The 23,319-nt window shown below is 45.7% G+C and overlaps 1 protein-coding gene across 1 annotated transcript in view; it reads right to left on the bottom strand.

The window, feature by feature from the left end:
• The window catches only part of DPP9 (dipeptidyl peptidase 9), a 1,882,741-nt gene that overhangs the window by 867,927 nt on the left and 991,495 nt on the right, over window positions 1-23,319 (bottom strand). The window lies entirely within an intron of this gene.

Below are 23,319 nucleotides of genomic sequence, written 5' to 3'. Positions count from 1 at the left end.
TTAGGGGAATGAAGCCACCAGAGGAGCGAATCCTTGCAAGCTCAAGATAACCGAACAGGATGAGTTAAAGGCATGTCTAGCAATGACCACTGAACCGTCAAGAGTCCAATGAAGGACCCTCAAATGAAGAACAGCTGTTGGAATAAGGGTGATCATGGTCTCCATGGACCCCAACGCCCGAAGAACTGAATCCACAGGGGGACATGGGGCTTGAACAATGCAAGAAACATGTCAGAGGAATAGGTCTGCCCGGAGTTAGAAACACATTGCTTTGAATAGTATCTAAGAGAGTCCCAATGAAGTCGAGAATTTGCAGTGGTTCCAACTGGGACATGTTGAAATTTATGGTTATGCCTTGATGGTGAGCAGTCTTGAGAAGATCCCTGGCTTGACATGGTCGAAGCCTGGAGGGAGCGGTAAGGAGCCAATCGTCCAGGTAGGGGAAGACCTGGAACCGCTGCAGCCACAGGTGAACCACCACTACTTGCATCACTTTGGTGAACACCCCCTGACGGCAGTGGTGAGCCTAAAGGGGAGCACTCTGAGCTGATAATGACCAACTCCCAGCCAGAAGTGGAGGAACCTGAGAGAGCACCTGTCCATCTTGATGTGATAGTACACATCTTGGACGTCCACTGAGCAAATCCAGTCATTTATTTACAGAAAGGGCAGAATGAACTGGAGTGTGACTATCCGAAATTTTGTCTTGGCAATGGACTGGTTTAGGGTTGAAAGACCCAGGATGAGTCTCAAGTCCCCAGTTTTCTTTGGCACTAAAAAGAACCTGGAATAGATGCCTCATCCAGATTTGTCTGGGGGATGGGCTGGATGACTCGCTTTTCGAGCAGCTTGGAAATTTCTATTGTTGCCTCCTCCTGTTGTGCAGGTGGGATGTCCAGGAGATGTTTGGGAGGGACTGGGAGTTGAAGGAAGGTGATTTAGTATCCCCTGATATCTGCAACACCCAACAATCATCTGTTATAGAGTCCCAGGTTGTTGGTTTCAGAGAAAGATGTTTTCCAACTGCCGCCAGAGACTAGCAGTCTAGCAACACTTCAGGGCTGCTGCAAGGGTCTGTCCCCAAGAGAACCCCAAAATCCTTGCTTTCTCAGGCCCCCTCTGCCATGAGAGTGGCATCTATGGTATCCCCCCCTCAGCCCTCTGGGGGAAGACTAGTCCAAAGTGCCATGGGAAATCCCTGAGACTTTCGGAACCACATCTTATTCACCCCATGCAGATTCCTGGAAAAGGATCTTTGCGGAGTTGAGAAGCGGATCCTGATGGCAGACAAGGTCTTCCAGTCTTTCTTGCTCAAGACCAAGGTGTTTCAGTCTTAAAAAAAGGGTGGTGTTTCAGTCTTACCAAAAATGGTGGAACCATCATAGGAGGCATTTGTAAATGACACCCTGAAGGGTTCCGAGAAAGCACAAAATCAGAGCCAGGAGTGACGCATGATGGCTACATCTGTTCCGGCTGCACTAGAGGCATCTTCAGTCACATGTGACATTAGCCTCATGGATATGTTGGAAATGGAAGTAAGGGTGGCCATACTGGAGGAGAACACCTTCTCTTCCACCGACATGGACCCTGGAGCAGACTCTCCGAACTCTCTAACCAGGTCCCGCTGCAGTCTGATGACATGTGCCACATAATTCAGCACACGCAATACAGACTTGGCTAAGGCACAAGTGCTTCTCGTAACGGTCCATGGCCCGAAACTCTCGGTCCAGTGGATGGACAGAAGAGCTCTCCTGAGCGAGCTCCTTCTTGGTGGCCGCCACAAACACCATGGCATCTACCGGGGATGCCTTCGACCAGTGTTGCCTATCTGAGAACTTTGTCCAGGTGCTTGAGGATAGGCTAAACTGTGTCCGGCTCCTTCCATGCCCTGGATAAAATTAGGTCCACAAGATCCATGGGAGGGGACACTCTGATGTTAGAGGGTCCTGGCCAAATGCCTCCAGGAACACAGACTCATCCGGGTTGGGCTTTTGGGTAGACCATACCCACACTGGCACAGGATTTCCATTATGTTTCTGAAAGAGACATCATCTAGGGGTGATCAGGGGAAACCCTCTCCCTTCCTCCAAGTCAGTGTCTTCTGTGAGGGACTCTGGTGGAGAGTCCAAGTGTCTCCTTTTGCACATATGTTTCCAAGGATGCTTCTCAGGGGGAGTTTCTGGGGAGGACTTGGAAGCTCCCGGGGGGGACCCCCTGGGATGGAGTGGCGACAGGCTATCCCTGAGTGGGCAGGATGGAGGATTCCGGGACAGAGAGGGAGCCAGGATGGACTCCCAGGAAGACAGCGTCAAGGGTCTTGGAGGCGAGAGAACCCTTTCCACCACATCAAATGCAGAGGGCGAACGAGTTCCAGTATCAGACTAGAGTGAAAACGGACCTGCAGCCCTATGTGTCGAATGACAGACCCTGAAAACCTCAAAGCTGACGCCATCCCCTTGGATCTGGTGCAAAGACTACGGCTCCAAGAGGCAGACTGCTCTGAAAGAGTCGGAGCCTAAGCCACACAGGGGAATGGTCTGCGTCAAGGTACCTAGGTCCACTGGTACCAACCCCATGATGCTGGCAAACCTCAGACGCAATGGCTCTGAAACTGGGGATCGGAGGAGGAGCAATGGGAAGGAGGCAGGCTGCATGCCCCCACCTCGGGAGGGAGAGGGAGTAGGCAAGACTTCCATTTTTATCTGAATCTGGATAACCCTCTGAATAATCTTGTCCACCCCAGCTTCGGAAAGACTACATGTGGACGGAATGGAAGAAGTCACTGACCCAGGCCTGGAGTGGCACCAAGGGAAAGCAGAAAGGGGTGAATGGCTCCAGGGAATCTCCGGCTCTTATTGCAAAAAACGCTGAGACCGAAGTCAAAGAGAGCCTCGGGTTGAATCTGGGCGAGACTTGGCTGGAGTTTCGTCGAGAGATGCTCAGTCAGGAGACCTCTCTTTACGCCTGTGCCAGTCTTTCAGACGAGACTTCCACTCCATCCACAGACTTCTTTGAGGGAGGTTCAGTCCCACAAGCACAGGTGGATGCAGCAGAGGGGGCAAGCAGCCTCTGAAGGAGGGAGGGCTTTAACTTGTTCCTCCTGTCAATTAAAGCATGGGGAGTTGAAACCCACGCAGATCAAACAGGTGGGTCTCCAGGTGCTGAACCTCTAAGCACACAACACACACAGTGTGGCCAGAGGGGGAAAGCTTGTGGCCACTCAGCACACTTCCTAAACCCTGGCTTGGGTGGCTTTGCCCTGGCTACAGGAAACGGACACACACACACTAGGAAGGGGGGAAAAGAGGGAGAGAGAGAGGACTTTTTTTTTTTGAAGAAACCAGTGCACCGCGATAGAGCAGATAAAGAAAGACAGGCACAGATAGAGAGGTTTAAAAGGTAAAAGGAAAGATTTACTCAAACAGAAAACCCATCTAACATTGAGGAAGCTGGAATTCACTCTGCTGTCTCACATGAGCGGCAAATGAGATCTGGAGGGGAGGAGGGATACTGGTATTATGCATAGGGAAGAAGTTTGGATCCGATATTGGAAAATGCAGCAGAGTCGGATCCATGTCTCACAGGTTGAAGACCAAATGAAAACAACTTTAGATGCAATGTTTTACAAGTAAAAAGGACAGGGAAAAAAATAAAGGGGAAAACACAAGATGAATAATCATAGGCCATTCTTGCACTTGCAAAGTTACATCCTGTTTATGTTTCCATTAGCATCTACTTTTAGCTGTAGACGAGCAGCACACAGTTGCAAGCAGTTAATGAGAAGTCTGACCAGTGTGTGTTCTGAGTGAAATCTAAAAGTGGCCTTTTTTGCATATACAAAGTTATTACTGCCTTTTATTTACTAAATGCTTTTAGTTAGAGACCAGACAAATACAGATGCAAGCACTTAACGAAAGGTTTGAAAAGTTTGTTCACAGTGCAACAAAAAAGTGCAATACAATCAACTTATAAAGGGAACCTGTCAAGCAGGTCAGCAAAATAAATGAAGCCTGAAATTCTGGGAAGTGAATAGTTATACAAGTAATTGTTTCCCTAGCAGCCTTAGTATTTTAATTTTTTAAACATTTATAACTTTAAGGGGCCACTACTACACTTTTCCAAAGACTAAAATATAAAGTTTACTGAAAGCATACAAGCTGTCTCTCATTTCAGAGGGTAAGAGACAAAAGACAGCTATTTGTAGAAGTGGGAGCAAAGGCTCCAACATGCACTTCAACTCTGATTATCCCAACTTTAGAATACGTAATGCCTATGGGTACAGGTGTCGATTTGAAGCAAATGCTCCTATATGAAGTGTTTGCTGCAAGTTAAAAGGGGTGGAGTTTTGAAAATGTATTTTTTTTGTTTGACTATTTTATTGAACTGAAAAATCTAAGAAAATGCGATGCAAGATGAGGACTAACTATATAGAAGCTCAGCCTATCAAACAGTATGTACAAGTACGATTAAAGTTGAAAATACATTCAAAATAACTGTCACGTATAGGTGAGAGTAATAGATTTTTTACCAGAATGACTGCTTTGTTAGTATTAACACAATACAAATGGCCTTACAGGTTCACAGAAAAAGAAATGTACTGAATTATATTAAGTGTAGGATGCGAATAGAAATGATAAAGGGCACACTTACGAAGAGAAATAAGCATGTAAATTTGGGAAAAAGGATTTCAGATGAACATTCATCAGACTATCAGGGAAAAAGGAAAAGGGGGCTAATTATGCTAAATGCACGAGGGGCTCCAACAGTTACAGAAAAAGGGAAAAAAAAGATAATGGTAAATGTGTGGTAGTAAGGAGTTGCTGGCTGGGGAAAAGGATTATATTTGTATGTATTTACAATAATATGGAAATTATGACTTTTCGGAGAAATAAGATGTCAGCAGGGAATATTTATGGGAAGGGAGTGAAAAGTACAGTTGTGTACACTTATCATAAATGTAGATGTTTGAGTATATTCACTGTTGCAGTCATTACATTTGGGTAATCTGCTGGCAGGTTGCCCTCAGTCGGCCTGAATAACAAAGTCTTGGGTCCTGCATCGGTTGCTATCTTCTCTTCCATGACGTCAGGTCATCAGGGGGTATAAAACATGCAGCAGATGCCATTTTAATCAAATTTTCTTGCCCCAGATGTCAGGTGCCCCCCAAATGGGGAGCAGAAATATATCAATAAACTGTAAATATATAAATGCACCTTAGAAACATAACATTTACCTTCAAATAAAGCAAATACACCACAAAGGCTTTTGAGTATAGTGAAGGAAAGAAAAGGTATAGAATGGGGGATGGTGGGTGGGTAACCCGGACTGCAACAGTCAATACATTCGAACATCTACATTTATGGTAAGTGTATACAACTGTACTATGTTCTTCGTGTTTCACTGTTGCAAACATTACATTTGGGTAGAATCCCAAAGCTCTGGATGGGAGGATGGAACTAAACAGCATTAGGAGCAGCTATAAGGCCCTGCAGGACTGCAGTGGCAAAGCCTGCCCTGGACTTAGAGAAGAGAAGTAAATGGTAATGCTTTGTGAACGTATGAACAGAGCTCCAAGTAGCAGCTTTTAGAATGTCTTTGGTTGGGACCCCTCTGAGAAAAGCTGCTGAAGTAGAGGCAGCCCCTGATGGATTGGGATCCAATCCCATTGGCACATGTTTACCATGGTGCAAATAGCAGAAACTAATGCAGTGGCTTATCCATTTAGAAATAGTCTGCTTTGATATAGCCTTCGCCTCTGATCCTGCAGCAAATGCTACCAGTAGTTGCTCAGACTTTCTTAGAGATTTTGTCCTGTTTAAGTAGAATCTTAGTTGTCTATGTATATCCAATGAATGCAGAAACCGCTCCCCCTTGTTCTGCGGATTTGGGAAAAAAGTTTGCAGGTGAATGGTCTGGTTAAGAGCCACACTGGATACCACCTTAGGCATAAAAGAAGGATTGGTCCTGAGGGCCACCCTGTCTGGTTAAAATATAATGAAAGGCTCCACTGCCATGAGAGCCTGTAGCTCTGAAACCCTGCTAGCTGAAGTGATTGCCAAAAGAAAAGCCGTCTTCCAAGATAGAAATTTTATATCCGCAGTAGCTGCTGGTTCAAAAGAAGACAGGGTGAGTTTTTCCAGCACAAAATTGAGGTCCCCATATAGGAGATAGTACTCTCCTGGGAGGCCCTAAATTTTTGGCCCCTCCGAGATACTGTTTTAGCAGTGGATGAGAAAAGAGAGGAGACTGTTGTAATGAGCCGAGATGGTAGAGGCATGGATTTTTATTGAAGAAAAAGATAGGCCCTTGTCAAGCATCTCAGTTAAGTATTGTAAAATCGGAGGAATATTGGGCTTTGTTGGGTCTATTCCTTGTCTTTGGTTCCAAGCACAGAATCTCTTCCATTTATCAGCTTAAGATTTTCTAGTACTAGGCCTTCTGCCTTCCAAAATGACATCCATCACAGGTTTACTGAGAGATGTGGTTTGAATAATTAGTTGATTAGCCATGCTGCAAAATTCAGAGTTTGGAGCTGAGTGCGCAGAATTTCTGCTGAGACAGTAGATGAAGTGTTTGAGGCAAGTACCACGGAGGAAGGTGTGACATATTCCTTAGAAGCGGGTACCAGTATTGGCGAGGCCAGTCCGGAGCAATTAGAATCATTTTTGGTTTTTCCTGTCTGACTTAGTAAGACCTTAGAGAGTAGAGGCAGAGGGGGGGAAAGGCATAGACTGACAGGTTTTTCCAGCTGAAGGATAGAGCATCCACTTTCCATGCTTTTTTGTGATGAGTTCTTGTGCAGAATTTGTCCAACTGATAGTTTTGGGGAGAGGCAAATAGATTCTATGTCTGGGCTTCCCCATTTCTGTGTTAACAAGCTGAAGATTTGTGGATCCAGTTTCCACTTGTGCAGGTCCATAAGATTTCTGCTTAGGTCGTCTGCCAGAGTATTTTGCTTTCCTGGCAGGAACTGAGCTTGAAGATGTATTTGGTAAGTCAAGGCTGTGTTCCACAAGGCCATGGCTAGTCTGCAAAGGGGGGTAGGAATGGGTACCCCCCTGCTTGTTAATGTACCACGCAACTGTGGTGCTCATCTTTATCAGTAGTTGTCTTGGATGAAGTAAGTCTTTGAAGGCTGTCAGAGGATTCTGAACAGCTAGCATTTCTTTCTGGTTGATATGCAGATGCATTTGGTTTGGGTTCCATTTGCCCTGAATGCATCTCCCTACCAGGTGGGCCCCCCCCAAGCATTGTCTGATGCATCTGTAGTTAGGGTTTGTGTGGCGGGGGTAGAGTGAATGACATTCCTTTGTTTTGGTGACATGCCTCTGCCCACCAAAGAAACTCCTGTTGTAGGTAGGGAATGAGAGAAATCATTGTTTCCACGCTGTGACAATGTTCACTCCATAAACGTTTTAGGTACCATTGAAGTTTCCTCACATGCAGTCTCGCATATGGAATTAGTAGAATGCAGGATGCCATGAACCCCAAAACCTGCAGAATTTGTCTTGCAGATAACTGGGTTTTTGTTGCCATTTGTTTGAAGTATGTTGTCAATTGCATTTGCTTGGTGTGAGGTAAGCCATCTGGGCAGTTGTATTCAAGCTTGCACATAGGAATGTAATTATTTGAGAGGGTACCAGTTGTGATTTCTTTTTGTTTATGGTGTACCCTAGGCATGCTAGAAGCCTTTTTACAAACGCCAGCTGTTGGAGTGTCCCTGTCCTCTGCCTGAATGAGACAATCATCCAGATAAGGGTAAATTTTAATGTTTCCTTGTCTGCAGAATGCAATTACTGGTGCCAGGCACTTTGTAAAGGCCCTGGGCACAGTAGATAAGCCAAAGGGCAGTGCAGAGAATTGGCAATGCAAAAAACCTGCTTTGAAGCGGAGGTATCTTCTGCAAGATTCCCTTATTGGGATATGCAGGTATGCCTCTTAAATCTAGAGTTACTAACCAAGCATTCTTGCCTACCATAAGCATTAGCTGTTGTAAAGTCAGCATTTTGAACTTTGGAATGTCTAGGAACGTGTTCAGAATCGATAAGTCCAGTATTGGGCGCCATGAATTGTCTTTTCTGAGTACCAGGAAAAGTCTTGAATAAAATCCCTGTCCTTTTTCCTTTTCTGGTACCGGTTGAATAGCCCCCATATCCATGAGGGACATGACTTGTTTCTGGGCCTCTGCCCACTGGTTTTGTGGCAGATCCAGCCATCCGTTTGGAATTGACAAAGTATGGAAATTAAATCTGTACCCCAGGGATACTAAGTTTAATACCCACTTGTCCTGGGTAATTAACTGCCGATTTTGAGCATGAAGTGGTAGTTTTCCCCCCCAAGGGGGCTGCCAAAAGATAAGTGCTTGGAGATGATAGAGGGAAGTCATTGAGACTGCTTACTGTAGGGTTGTGCTTTACCTCCAGATTTGGAGGTGGAGGCACCCCATTGCTTTCACCTGTAAGATTCCTGTGATTGATATCTGGAGCCTTTTGAGCACCTGGGTTTGCCCTGAGTGGCTCTGTTGGACACAGGAAAGGACCAAGTTTTAGTAGGCCAGTGCCTACTGAACCTGGGTGGTTGCACTTACAAGAAATATTTTACAGTTTGCATAGATTTAGCTTTGTCTTCCATTTTCTTTAAAACCTCTTCTGCCTTATTACCAGAGTATCATGCTGCAAAGGGGCATCCAGCAATTTAGCTTTAACATGATCAGGCAGATTTTGCTCCTTGAGCCAGGCATGCCTTCTTATCACAGATCCAGTAACGGCAGCCCTACAAGAGGCCTCCAAAGAATCAAAACCACATTGCAAAGTATGCTTTCCAACCTGTTCTGCTGAATGCAACAAATCCTGTAAGTCTATTGTCCACACAATCAGAAATCAACATCATTTTCTGTTTCAGTAAGCCCATAACATGCTGTTGATATTTAAGCATACGAAACTGGCAGTTTAAAGCCCTGATTGCCATGGTTGCAGACGTATAAACCTTCTTACCCAATCTATCCAGCGCCCTGGAATCTCTATCAGAAGGGGTAGGATTTTTGGCTGTAGAAGCCTTAACACCCTTGGGACCCTGAGAAATAGTCTCAGGATCAGCAGCAGGATTTTTGAAAAGAAATTTGTGGGAGTCAGGAACCCTGTAATATCTGTCTGGCTTACTAGGAGCCGGAGGCAGGGAATCAGGATCCATGCTTGATTCCAAGAACACATCAACAATGTCTAATACAGGAGGTATTGCCAAAGGCCTATGCTGAGGTAGAAGGAGGAAATCCCTAAGCCTCTTTTTGGATTCAGAGAAGTCCTGACTCTCCCAGTGAAACTGTTCCCTTAAAGTATGTAAAGTCTCTCCAAAAGAATAATCCTCAGGAAAAGATGCAGATGGGATGGACTCCTCTGCATCAGAGCCCTCATAAGGTGGAATAGAAAAATTCCTGATCAGAAGAGGAATCAGAAGAAATGGAAACCTGATCTGAAGAATCATAATCAGTGCCTTGCCTAGGCCTCTTAGCAGGGGGGGGGGGGTTGGGGAATAAGGTAATTAAATCCTCAGCCATTTTGATCATTTGTTTTTTAGGCATAGGGGCCTGAGCATGTAGCTCATGCGTCATTTTTTTTTTTTTTTTTTTTTTTTTTTACACATACTGGCGTCAGTTTAATATAAAAATGTTGAGGCCTGAACGCACCCTCAGAAGCCAGTGCCTGCTCAGCGGCTCCAGACCCATCCAAGGGAAAGACATCCGCGGGTTCAACACTTTGCAAATCTCGCGGCATACCGGACTTCGAATGGGTCTCGGTAAAGGCTTGCGACTCAAAAGTAGCGGGTATCAGGGGCTGCGAAAGCACCTCACTGAGTACCGGCGACTGGCTTAGGAGAAGCTTCATCGTCGGTTTTGGACCTCGATGGCCTGTCTGTCTTTTTCCTTGCGTTTTTTGTGAACGGTAGTTGGACTGCTAACCCATGACATTTCAGGGTAGTTGAATCTTCAACCAAAATATTTAGAAGCAAAAATAAACCGACGCTTAATAGTGCGTTGGTTAAATTTAGCACAAAACAGACAGCAAGGCACGCTGTGATCAGGGCCTAGGCAAGGAATACAGTACAAATGAAAATCCTTATGAGGTATTTGCTTCCCACAAGTAACGCATTTATTGACTTTTACTGACATCGGTAAGGAGCAAGAAAAAGTTTCCCCAATGGGGTACTTAGCTTTAGTTTGAAGACTTCAGTTCTGAAACTCGAAAATGAAAATTTCAGGAGTCAGCCGACCGACACTTGCGAACTGCTTCTGCCATCGCTCGGCAAGAAAGACGGATTAAAATGGCGTCGGCTGCATGTTTTATACCCCTGACGACCTGATGTCATGGAAGAGGAGACGGCAACTGATGCAGGACCCAAGACTTTGCTATTCAGGCCGACTGAGGGCAGCCTGCCAGCAGATTACCCAAATGTAATGACTGCAACAGTGAAGCACGAAGAACATCCTGTTGTTCAAAAATGAATACATATCAGGGGGACCCAGAAGGAAAGGTAATAAAAATGGCTAGATTTCATAAGTATATGACATTTTTGGTATTGAAGATGTGAATTCAGTAACAGAACTCAGAATTTACACATTTCACAAACTACAGCAAGTTGGTTAGAATAGATCTTAATTACATTTCACAGCAGCATGTGCTTAATTAGAAAGTTATGTCTTACTATAACTTGGCATCTGTGCGGTCTGTCTTCATTCCTCCTCATGATAGGGTCTCGGATCAGATCCTCTGATCCAGCTTGGCCACATTCTCCAGACTTGGATCCAACTCTCAAGTTTCTTCCTCTAACCCATAGTGCACTACACCCACCCAAGCACCTCAGATGGAGTTTGCTGATTCCATACATCCATAACCCGGACAGCAAAGAAGAAATGCAAATGAGGCTCAGACATAGGACCAGTTATGTTCCATAATCCTCTAGAATAATGAGGCAGGAGATGGGTGGGTGGGAAATTTAGCAAGAATGAATTAACACAGATGCCAAGTTATGGTAAAATAACTTTATAAGGTGAGGTCATCTTCATTCCTCCTCATGATAGGGTCAGAGTCCCCAGATACAGAATTCCCGGGTGGCCCATGTGGAAGGATATGCGGGAGCACCACTGAGCCAAAGGAAGCCCTGCTCCTCGAGACGACATCTAACTTGCCACCAAAGGTGCAATTATTAGACCATGTCACAGCTGCACAAATTTCATCAATGGAGGTTCGAGATGAGAAGGCGGAAGTAAGCCATAGCCCTGGTGAAATGTGCGCTAGGAGGTCGAGGTAGTTCTAGGCCCTTTTGTGAATAAATGGAGATACAACCAGTTATCCATTTTGCTAGAGTGATCTTGAAAACCACTTGGTCTAATCTGCCAGCAGAGAAAGCTACAAACACAGCTGATCTGACTTCCTGTGCTGCCTAGTTCTGTGCAGACAGAAATGTAGCTTTCTATGAACATCGAGATGTAGAATATACTACCCTTTGTTAGGAAAATTTGGAAAGAACACCGGTAAGTAAATGGACTGAATGACATTGTTTTCTGTGGCTACTTTAGGCATAAAGAATGGATCAGTACATAGGAAACCCTATCCTTATGAAAGATTATGTAAGGAGGTTTGGAAGATAAAGCCTGTAGTTTGGAAGTTCTCCTCACTGAAGTAATGGCCACTAAAAGGAGAGTCTTCTATGACAAAAACTTCATGTCTCAACTGGCAGCTGGTTTGAAGGGTCCCAGAGTCAAAATCCTGCAGCACGACAGTGAAATCCCAAGGTGAGGAGGGGTCCTCCTTAAAGGGAGGTCTCAGCAAGAAAATACCTTTCATAAAGGATTTTCATAATCTAAAGGTGGACAGGATGAGACTGGCTAGTGGCATGAAAATTAGAAACTGAAGCTTGACAGCAGAGAAGCTAGCTCCTTCCTAAAACAGGATACTAAGAAAAAGCAAAATATCAGAGACTGCTGCTGAGAAAGGATTGATATTTCTATTTGCAGCCCAAACACCAAACCCTTTCCACTTACTGGTATAAGCTTTTAGTTGAAACCTTTTGCGAGGCTAGAATTATGTTACGGACTGGGGAAGCAAACCTGGACTGTCGCACTATGGTTGGAAGTGGAGAAACCATACATTCAACCTGAGGGTGTGAAGATTGGGTACTTGCAATTCTGACGGGTGAGAGAGGAGGTCCTGTCTTGGCTCCAGTATCCATGGGTGATATTTCAGATGAGACCAGAGGAAGGGGAACCAAACCTGACAAGGCAATGAGGATGACTGAGCTCTTCAGCCTGCTAGCCTTCTGAAGAAACTTTGAGGTAGGTGGAAGAGGGGGATAGGAGACCCAGGGGCTAATTATAGAACAGAGAGCATTCCCTTGGGAACTCCCCCAGATGGGAGATCACAGCAAAGAACTTGCCGCATTTGTTGCTGACGTGCGAGGCAAAAAGGTCACAAGGCTGACCCCAGTGGCTGAAGATCAGGATCACCACTGACTGAATATCTGCCAACTTGTTCGTTTTTCCCGGAATGAAAGTTGCAACCAGAAGGCAGTCCAAAGAGATCACCCATTCCCACCCCCTCATGGCATCTCTGCACAAAGGGTAGGGATGGGTTCCTCCTTGCTTGTTGATGCACCAGACTACAAACATGTCATTGTGAACTGCAACAGTCCCCAAGGGGACAGCGCCCTGAAAGGCTTTCAATGTTAGAAGAACTGCTCTGATCTCTAGGACATTGACATGCAACCTGGTCTTGATGGGGGACTGTACGGCTTGGACCATTATCCCATTGTAATGACCTTCTCAACCCAACTGGGAAGCATCCATGGTCACTCTGGCTACTGGGGGGGGGGGGGGAGAACAGTTTGTCTAGAAGGAGATTGTCTGAATCCACCAGCAGATGTGACGTTTGCAAATTGCTGTCAAGCTGATGGGAATGGACCGCCTGAAAGAGAATGAACCACTGCACTGCCAATGTCCAGTGAACAACTTGCATGAAAAACCTTATGCGGTGTAAGGGAAGAGAAGCTACTTGATCCCTCGTGTTCAACTTTGTTCCTATGAATTCTAGGCTCTGCACAGGATTCAGATTGGATTTGTTTAGGTTTGCAGTGATACCCAAGGAGCATGAAAGTTGGATTAGGTAATCTCTGGCTTGGATAAACCGATGCCTAATGGCAGCAGTATGGAGCCAGTCATCTAGGTATGGAAACACCTGAGTCTCATGTGAACCGCTACGTCTGCCATGCATTTGGTGAACACCTGGAGGGCTGTGGTGAGCACAAAGGGCAGTGCCCTGGAAAGTGGATGGCTCCCACCTGAAAGCGCAGGTATCTCCTGGAGCACCTATTTTGATGTGATAGTATGCATCCTTGAGATCTACTGAGCACATCCAATCATCCTTGTGCAATAGTGGCAGAATGGACTGGACCGTATCCATTCATAACCTCAACTTCTTTACATAACGATTCAACTTGCTTAGATCCAGAATGGGTCTTGGGTCCTCTGCCTTTCAGCACCAAAAAGAAGCAGAAGTAGGTTCCAAATCCTCTGTTTGGTCGGGACCTCTTGGATGACTCTCTGCAGCAGTTCTTTAATTTCCTGAGCTGCCTGCTCCCTCTGACTAAGTGGCAAGTCAAGGAGTTTCTTGTTGGTGCTTGGAGGGGGGGGGGGGATGTAGTAGCCTCTGGATATTATGCTCAGCACCAAAGGATTTTGAGTCAAGTGGGTCCAAGCTTAAGAGTGCAAAGCAAGTTGACCCGCAACTGCTTCCAGAGATGGGTAGTCAGGCAGCACTTCAGGAGCGCTGATGGGGCTTGTCAGAAAAGGTGTCTCTGAAGCCCTGGATTTGCGGACCCCCTCTGCCTCTAGGGCAGTACCTGCCATTAAACCCTCCTCTGCCTCTAGAGGAGATCCTCGGCGCAGATCTTGGGAAAGGCCCTTGGGATTTATGAAACCACATTTCCTTTCCTCCAGGTTGGTTCCTGGAAAAAGATCTCAGAGGTGTGGAAAATTTGATTTTTACATCAGAAAGGGTCTTTCCATCCTTTTTGCTGTGGGTGAGAACATCTCTAACAGACGGCCCAACAGTGAAGAGCCATCGAAGGGGGCATTAAAAAAAAAGGCTCTGTGAAATCACAGAGCCTCATCCAGGCATGCCTCTTTAGGGGCAGTCCTGAACCAGAAGGTCATGAGGTACCGTCTGTTGTATGGGAGACCAACCTCAGTGAAGAATTGACAAAGGACGATAGAGTGGCCAGCTTGGGAGAAAGTTTCGTTAACAGGCATGGACTCAGAGAAACTGAAAGTTCCTTTATCAGATCTCTTTGCAGCTGGATAAAGTGAGCTGGGTAATTTAACTGCCGCGGCACAAAAGTGTCCGATGCCTAAATGTGCTTTCCAATCCTGTCCAATGCTCTAGACTCCTTGTTAGATGGATGGACATTGGCAGTCTCCTCTGCCAGTTCATTTTTAGTGGCTGCCACCACCACTATGGATCAACTATGGGGACCCATACTCCAATGTTTTCTGTCGGCTGGTGGAACCAGGAAAATTATCAGGGCACTTAGGAATGGGCTCGATATTGTCTGGATCCTTCCATGCCCCACAGGAAACCAAGTCAACGAAGTTGTTTGGGGGGGGGGGGGTCACCCAAGACACAGATGGGCCCTGCCCTGAACACCTCCAAGAGCACTGACTCCTCAGAAGAAGCAGGTTGGGTATACCACCCACCTTTCTGCTTCAAGAGTTCCAGAATGTCTCTGAAGGAGACCTCCTCAGGTGGGGATTGGGGGAAATCCTTCTCCCTCATTGAAGTCAGTGTCTTTGGTTAATGACTCCATGAGGGAGTCAATGTGCCTCCATTTGCACGTCTTCTTCCAAGGGACTTCTTCAGCAGGTTACTCTGGGGAAGTATAGGAAGAAGGGGATACCTCCTAGGCAGGGAGGTCCTATAGACTTGCTCAGGATGGGTTAACTCAGGACAGAATGAATGAGCTGAAGGGGGTACAGGGGTGGGTTGCAGGACATGTGGTGATGGTTCTCTACCTCCGAAGAAAACCCTCTCCACTACCCGAAAGGCCGAAGGACTGGGAGAGGCCCCACCTACTGAAGCCACAAAGGGTAGGTGGGGCTAGGAATCGCTCCAGATCCGTGACATGGCTCTGACAAGGATGGAGCGAGTCCCACTCCCCCAGACCAGGTACCGACATCTCTGCTTGTAGGATCAAATGGGCAGGAACACTCTCCCGATCAAGAAGGTGGTAGACTTATTCCCAAATTGCGTCTACCCTGCATGGGGAAAGAGCTGCAGTCTCAGACACCATGTCCAGAAGAACCCCTATAAATTCCAATCTCTGGCAAGGAGCAAGATGAGATTTGGGAAGGTTCACTGTGATGCCCAGGTCTCAAGAGGCCGAGAGTGTAATTTGTGGTTTGAATGAGTTGATGCCTTGTGGGAGACATGAGGAGCCAATCGTCCACGTACAGAAAGACCTGAAACCCCTGCAGCCACATATGGACTGCTACCACTGCCATACATTTGGTGAACACCTGGGGCACTGAGGTGAGACCGAAGAGCAGCACTCGGAACAGATACTGATTAGCCCCCAGCAGGTATCTCCTGGAGCATCTGTTGCTTTTTATGCGATAGTACACATGCCCGAGATCCACAGAGCACATCCAATCATCCTTAAGAAGAAGCAAAAGAATGGACTGAACAGTACCATCCGGAACTTTGACTTCAAAATGCTGAGTTCCAGAATGGGATGCAGGTCCCTGGTTTTCTTGATCACTACAAAGGAGTACACGTTCCGGACCCTCATCTTGTTGGGACCTCCTGGATGGCTCTTTTGTGAAGGCCTTGAACCTCTGCTAGAGCCTACTCCCTTGGGGGGGGGGGGGGGGTGGAACATCCAGGAGTGATTTTTGAACTGGAGGGGGCTGATCGAAGGATACAAAGTATCCCCTGGACACAATGCTTAGCACCCACTGGTTTGAGGAGATAGCAGCCCAAGCCAGGGGGTGCAAGGACATAAGGCCCCTGACTGTCTCCAGGGCAGGACAGTCGGCAGCGCTTCAGGAGCGCTGTGGGGACTTCTAGAAGGATTCTTGGAAGTCCTGATTTTGCAGACCTCCTTTACCTCTAAGCCAGCACCTTTTATCAAATCACCTTTGCCAGAAAGAGAAGGATTCGTGATCAGCATCTTGGAAGGATGACTGAGCCCTGTGGAACCACAGCTTCTTACTACCCAACTGATTCTTGGAGAAGGAACACTGGGGGTTCAAAAACTTGATCACAACTGTGGACAAAGTCTTCCCCTCCTGCTCGCTGAGAGTTAAGGTTTCCTTGACAGGCCAAAAAAAGATAGATCCGTCAAATGAGGCATTGCTAAAGGACACTTTGAAGTCTGCAAACCCACAAAGGCGAAGCCAGACATGGTGCCTGTGCCAGCTGCTCGAGAGTTGGCCACAGCTGCATTAGAGATCAACCTAATCGAGGGGTTAGCAAGGGATGTGAGAGAAGAAAGCTTCAGAGAGACTACCTTAAGGCTCTCCAGAATCAGCAACTCTGAAAGGGAAGAGGAAAGCTCCGACACCAAATCACTTTGCAGCCATGTGAAATGTGCCATGTAATTCGTAGCCCTCAGTCCGAAAAGTAGCCGAGGCACAAAATGGTTAATCGCCCGCTACTCTATTTGGGACATGGACCGTGCAAGCTCTGTTCCACGAGCTACTTTTTGGTGGCTGCAGCAACCACAATAGCATCAACTGGGACATCCTTGCTCCAATAGGCTTTATCCTTAGGTAGACTCAGGAATTTGTCCGCTCTCTTGCGGACTGGTTCCACTGTATCCAGCACCTTCCATGCCCTGCTGGAAATAAGTTGGACGAGCTCTTCCGGAGGGGGAGACACCCAGGAGGAAGATGGGCCTGTCCCAAAGGCCTTCAGGAAAACTAATTCCACAGAGGACGGGGTGGGGGGAGACCAACCACCAAACTCTTTCAGGATCTCAAGGATGCCCTTAAAGTACACCTCAGAAATTTGGGGGACCTGTCCCCTTCCTCGAAATCTGTGTCCTCAGTAAAGGACTTTCGAGGGGGGGTCTAAGTGCCTCCTCTTGCATGCCCTTTTCAGTTGAGGCTCCTCCACCATGAGCTCTGGGGAGGACTCTAAAGAGGGGAGTACCCTGATGGGGGTAATGCCCTCCTGAAGGTGCTCATGGGAGGGCTGACCTTGAATGGATGAGGAATCGCCACCCAAGGCAGGGAAGTCCAGAGATTAGGTAGAGGCTGGCAGACCATCCGGAGACCATCCTCTCTATTGCCTGGAAGGCTAATGGACTGGAGGAAGCCCCACCCTCATCCCCACCAGGTAAGGCCAACCGAGGCAGAAGGGCAGACCCTGGCACAGCAGTGGAGTCCCCAGATATCGGTCCCAAGCTGTCCAAAGCATATGCCATCAAGGGAAGGGAATGGTCAGAACACTCTGGACCGGATCCCCCACTGACCTCTCGGGCCCGAGGCATTGCCAACTCCAAAGGTAACAGAGCTGAACTTGCCAGGGACACAGGCGGTGTGGGAATGGAAACACTACCCAATACCGACTGCCTTTCCCTAGGCATGCTCTGATCATGGGGAACCGAACTTGCATGAATTGGATGAGGAGAGGAGTTCAGATGAAGGTGAAGAGCTCCTTGGCAAGTGGCTAGGTGATGGTAACAAGCAAAGTTCAATTTGGGCTTTGATCATCCAATCCATTCCTGAAGGGAGCAAACTTCTGGTAGACCTGGAGGAAAAGAAGAATGGTCTGACCGAGTGGAAGGTCTGCGGTCTCTATAGGACGACCTACTGAACTGTCTGGGATCTGACATTCTAATAGTGGCCAGCACGTTATGAATAACGATAAGCATCAAGGAAGCAGTCGGATAAGACAGCCTGGGATCTGAGGGCAGTAAAGACCCCACAGACGGATCCAACAGGCCAGTAGATCCAAGGAGGTTTTAGACCTGACCGGATCCAAGGACCTCAGAGCCTCTGAGGGATATGATCAGACTGTGGGAGCAGAGATTCTCTTAACCGAAGACCCTAGAGTCTGGACTCCGGATCCAGGGAACTGGGATCTGAGAGCCTCTGCCTTTTTGCAGGAGAGTCCCAAGAGGAAGAGGGCTTCCTCTTGGGAACCAAAGGGGCTGTATTATTAGGAGAACCCAACACCAGGGGTTCCCCTTTAGCAAGCCCTTTAAGCAACTTATTTCTACAGTCTAGGAGAGCCCTGGGGTTGGATCCTGCACAGATATGTCCAACCTCTAAATGGGGCTCTCCTAGACAGTAGATGCACTCCACATGTGTATTGGTGGGAGCTAACTTCTGACTGCATGAGGAGCAGCATTTGAACCTAGAGGGTTTGTCCGACATCCTAACATACAAACCCTCCAGCACAAAGACACTCCCCCAAAGGAGGAGGAGGAAAGGGAAAGAGAAAGAAAGGAAACCACCACTAATAGAACAAGGCGGGAAACTCAGGGAAAAAAACAGACTGACCAATGGCAAACGGAGAGGAGGGAACTAGCTACTAAAAGATGAGAGAAAGGGGAGAGAAAGAAAATCTCAAGAAATATAAAAAGGAGCTACTTATCTTTAAAGAAGGCTTGAGCTTCAGAGAGCACGTCCACTCAACTCGTGGCAAACAAGATCTGAGGATTATGGGCAGCAGGGGATCTTGGGAGGGGAAGAGCTTGAGTTCAGGAGCTGTCGCTTGCACTGCTGGCTCGGATCAGAGGTCGATCCAAGAGCCATTCGTGATCAATAATGACGCAGACAGCATCAGATCTATCTCTTGAGAATTAAATTCAGTATCTTTAATCCTAAATTCATGCCCTGAACCTTTACTTTTTTTTCCCTTATGTTCAAACACAATTTTATCTAAACAAATTCAACTTGCTTATAACTTTGTCCATTCCATTCATTTAACAAGTAGAATTATTCTATTAACCAGAATAATGTCATCTGCATATAACATTATAGGTAAAGTCAATGCTTTCCTTTGTTCTATACCTAACATTGCCATCTACTGAATATATTAGTTAATGTATTCATAGCTGGTGAAAATATATTAAAAGGGCATCCTTGCTTTATACCTCTTAATACTTCTTTCTTCACTCAGCCATCCATTAATCAAAACTTTACTTTTGTTCATCGTGTATGCTGTAACATATACATCTTACTTTCATACTTAAACTGTAAGCTTTAAATATATCCCATAAAATATTATGCCAAATAGTGTCAAAAGCCTTGTTTAGATCTCCTACCATAATTAAAGTCTTCTTCTCTATTTAGCATGTCTAACATCTAATAATCATTAATGTTGTTGTCTTTCGGCTTTTCCCGGTTAGGGGTCGCCACAGCGGAACTCCTGTCTGCTAATGATTGGCAGTAGATTTTCAAGCAACGCCAAGGTGCCAGCTCAACGTTCAACCTTCAGCGAAGGCACGCCCATTTATGCATGTCTTCCGAACGCCCACCCAACCGTGGGGAGGACATGCAGACTCCACACAGAAAGCACTCCCTGCACTCCAGCAGAGAATCGAACGGGAGAACCTCTTGCTGTGAGGCAACAACGCTACCGCTGCACCACCGCGGAAGTCTTGATATCTTTTCCTTTGACACTATATATCGAATCTAAAAGACTATTCTTAGTTTTAATTCCATTCTCTTCTGTAATATTTTCATAAAGGTTTTAGAATTACTCCTCAAAACAGGCCTCCTTATTCTTATCTTTTCTTTCACCTTTTTTTCCATAAAAATTAAAAAATTCCACTCCATAATTCCTTATAAATTAAATCTTTCATTAAACCACTCATTCCAGGTTGCCAGATTTGTAAAGGGACAGGTAGGGACAAAATAAAAAAAAAGGTCCTTCATGCGGAACATCAGGCAGATCCCCATTAAAGAGAAATAGCTCAGTTTCATGATTTTTGATTGGTCAGTATGCTGCTATATGAGCCAATCAAAAAAAAAAATAAAAATTTGCAGAGCCTCTTCTCTTCAATGCAGAACATCAATCAATTCCGCATTAAACAGAAGTGGCTCCGCTTAGCAATTTTTTGATTGGCTCGTATACCGGCATATGGGCCAATAAAAAACAAAAAGCGGAGGCTGTTTCGCCGGGATTTTAACTGGCAGTGTGGGACTCTGGATTGGGCTGCTGATCCCGGGACAGTCCCGCTCAAACAGGGAGGTCTGGCAACCCTGCACTCTAATATTTCTACAAAATACATCTTTTGACTTACTGTCATTCTTATACAGTTGATATTCTAAGCTATCAGGACCTACTGCTGTATGTACATTTAGCTGTCTTAATACTACTCTTCTAAGATTAGATTTTTTTTCCCAAAACTATATTTTCTTGCTCAGAGAAAGTTCTTACTTTCCATGATGTATTACAGTGTAAAATCTTACCATAATGGTAGATGTCCTTCCCTTCACTAGTGCAGTATTCCTTACATTTGGGATTACCTGCCTAGGGCAGCCCGATGTCTGGCCAAAATACCAAAGCCTTAGGTTGCTTTAAGGTATGCCGTATGTTACATGTATACTCTTCACGTAGCATAAGGCATAAAGGAGACATCCGCATGTACCATCCTCAGAACTAAAAGTTCCAAAAGGAATGTCAAAGGAAATCCAAGAGGTAACAAGTACATCCAGAAGAGAAATGGATTGGGGGGGGGGGGGTGAATACTGCAACAGTGAAGACAAGAACATCTACCATTATGGTAAGATTTTACATAAGTGTACTAGGTCCTTCCATATCAGTGCTGCAGTATTCCTTACATTTGGGAGAGTGCCAAAGCTCAAGAAGGAACTTGGGAAGAGGAAGGAACAGAGCCCTTTAGGAATCCGTGAAGAATGGCTCTAGCAAAAACAGCTCTAGAGATTCCATCCCACTTGTAGTGCTTAGTAAAAATATACACAGAAGTCCAAGTAACTGCCTCAAGAATACAGTTATAGTATCCAAACCAGTGAAAAAAGCACTAGAAGCCATCACAGCTCTAGTAGAATGAGCCTTTACAGAATAAGGAAGGCTCTTACCACAAAAATAACAAAAAGAAAAAGCTTTTGAAATCCAAGAAGAAACCGTCTGCTTGGATACAGCTAACCCCAAGGACCAATGATGAAAAGAAACGCGGCTGATCAGATTTCTTAATAGTCTTATTCACATAAAATCCGAGTTGCTTATGCACATCCAATGTATGCAGCCCTTCTCACTGGCAAATTGTGGCGAGGGAAAAAGTAGACAAATGAACAGACTGATTAAATAACTCACTAACCACCTTGGGCATAAAAGGATTAGCATGCAAGGACACCCTGTCTTTATGAAACACAAAAAAGGAGGACAAGCCACATAGGATTGAAGCTCAGACACCCATCTGCCAGAAGTAGGAGCCAACAAAATAACAGTCTTCCAAAGCAATGCTGCAAGGAAGCTGAAAGCAGCAGGCTCAAGAAGAGCTAGAGACAATTTCTCCACAACAAAATTATGATGCCAGGATGGAGGAACAGGCTTCCTGGGAGGCCCAAGATGAAGGATGCCTATAAGGAATGGATTAGCTTCAAATCTAGAAGCTAAAGGAGGAGATAAAGGCAAATACACAGATAAAGCTGGTAAGTGGGCCTTAACAGAATAAGCCAACCCAGCAGTGAGCAATTCACACAAATAAGAACCAAATGAACATCTACAGAAAGTGGATCCAGGTTACAACAGAGACACCAAAAAGTAAACCTCTTCCATTTGGATAAGTAGGATTTCCTAGTATTGGGTTTCCTGACCTCCTGTAGACCCTTAAGCACATCCTCAGAAAAAAAAAGGTGTCTATGTGGAATCAAAATCCTATCACCCACAGTGTCAAGACTGAACAGATGGAAATGGATGAGATATCACTTGTCTTGTGTGACTAGGTCCACCTTGTGAGGTAGCTTGTGATGACTGCTCTTGGCTAAATGCAGAAGAGGAGGGAACCAATGCTGTCTCAGCCAAAAGGGAGTCACCAACAAGGTTTTGGGAGTGTCCTGTTGAATTATGAACAGGAAGTTTGGAATAAGGGAAAGCATAAAGAAAAATCAGGACCTGGGATTCTGGCACAAAAAAGAGGAAGTTGTCTGTTCAGAGGGGAGGCAAACTGGTCTGACTAGCACCCCAATGGTGAACAATGTCGAGAAACACATCCCGGTGAAGCATCCATTCATGGGATTGAGTTATGGACCTGCTCAGTGTGCCTGCCACAATGTTTTATCCTGAGGGAATGCATACTGCCTGAAGAGTCACTTGATACTAGACAGCAAGATCCCACACCAGCAGTGACAAACGGCAAATATAAGATCACCCCCCCCCCCTACTTGTTTACGTACCACATCACTGTGGTATTGTCTGCAAATATCTTAAGAGGTCTTGGGGAGAAAATAGGATGTCTAATGCATCTTTAGATATGCTACTTAAATGTCTTTCTCACTCTCTCTGGGGGAAAAAAAAGCTTTAACTACATAAGCATTCCACAGAGCAGTCTTATTTTCCTATAGACTCAAATTTTTCCATTGCCTGATCATTTTCAAAAATTATATCGCAAAACATTTCTTTGACTACATGGACAAAAACTTTTACCTCTGCTGGAGAGGTTCTTAAAGGTGAAGTAACATTGTCTATTACCTCGTATCCTTTTAATTCTCCTTCCTTGGAGGAAATCCTAACAGCATAATTTCTTCTTTGTTTCTTAACAGTTTTTTACTAATGTTTCTTTTTTGTAGCAATGAGCAGTTTTGAACCTTTAGTTATGTACTTACCATAACGATAGATGTATGTGATCCATCTCGCCTACATTCATTACTGACGGGCTCGGAGCCGAGAGTCGGCTACTCGGCCACTATAACTAGCACGAAGTCTCTCATTGGCTGGGCTAACCCTGTATCCCAGGATGCATCACACCCAAACCCCCAGATCTTGTTTGCCCCAATATCTTCCCACATACACCACAAGGATATATATATGTAAGAGGAGAGAAAAAATAATATCCTCAGAGGAATCAGAATACAAGTTTCCTCCAAGTCCAACAGGTAGGGGGAAGGAGGGCGGGTACGTAAGAATGTAGGCGAGATGGATCACATACATCTATCGTTATGGTAAGTACATAACTAAAAGATGTAATGTGATCTTATCTCGCCTACATTCATTACTGACGGGACAGCATCCCTAGCACCTAAATCCCGGGAGGCTCACTGGAAAACGCTCCTGAGCACTGTGGAACCAAGGGAAGCCC

This window comes from Protopterus annectens, chromosome 13.part0 (assembly GCF_019279795.1).
Source record: "Protopterus annectens isolate FY-2018-M chromosome 13.part0, PAN1.0, whole genome shotgun sequence".
NCBI lineage: Eukaryota > Metazoa > Chordata > Ceratodontiformes > Protopteridae > Protopterus > Protopterus annectens.
Note: the sequence above shows the minus strand (reverse complement) of the source record. Positions and strands in the feature narration are given on the sequence as shown.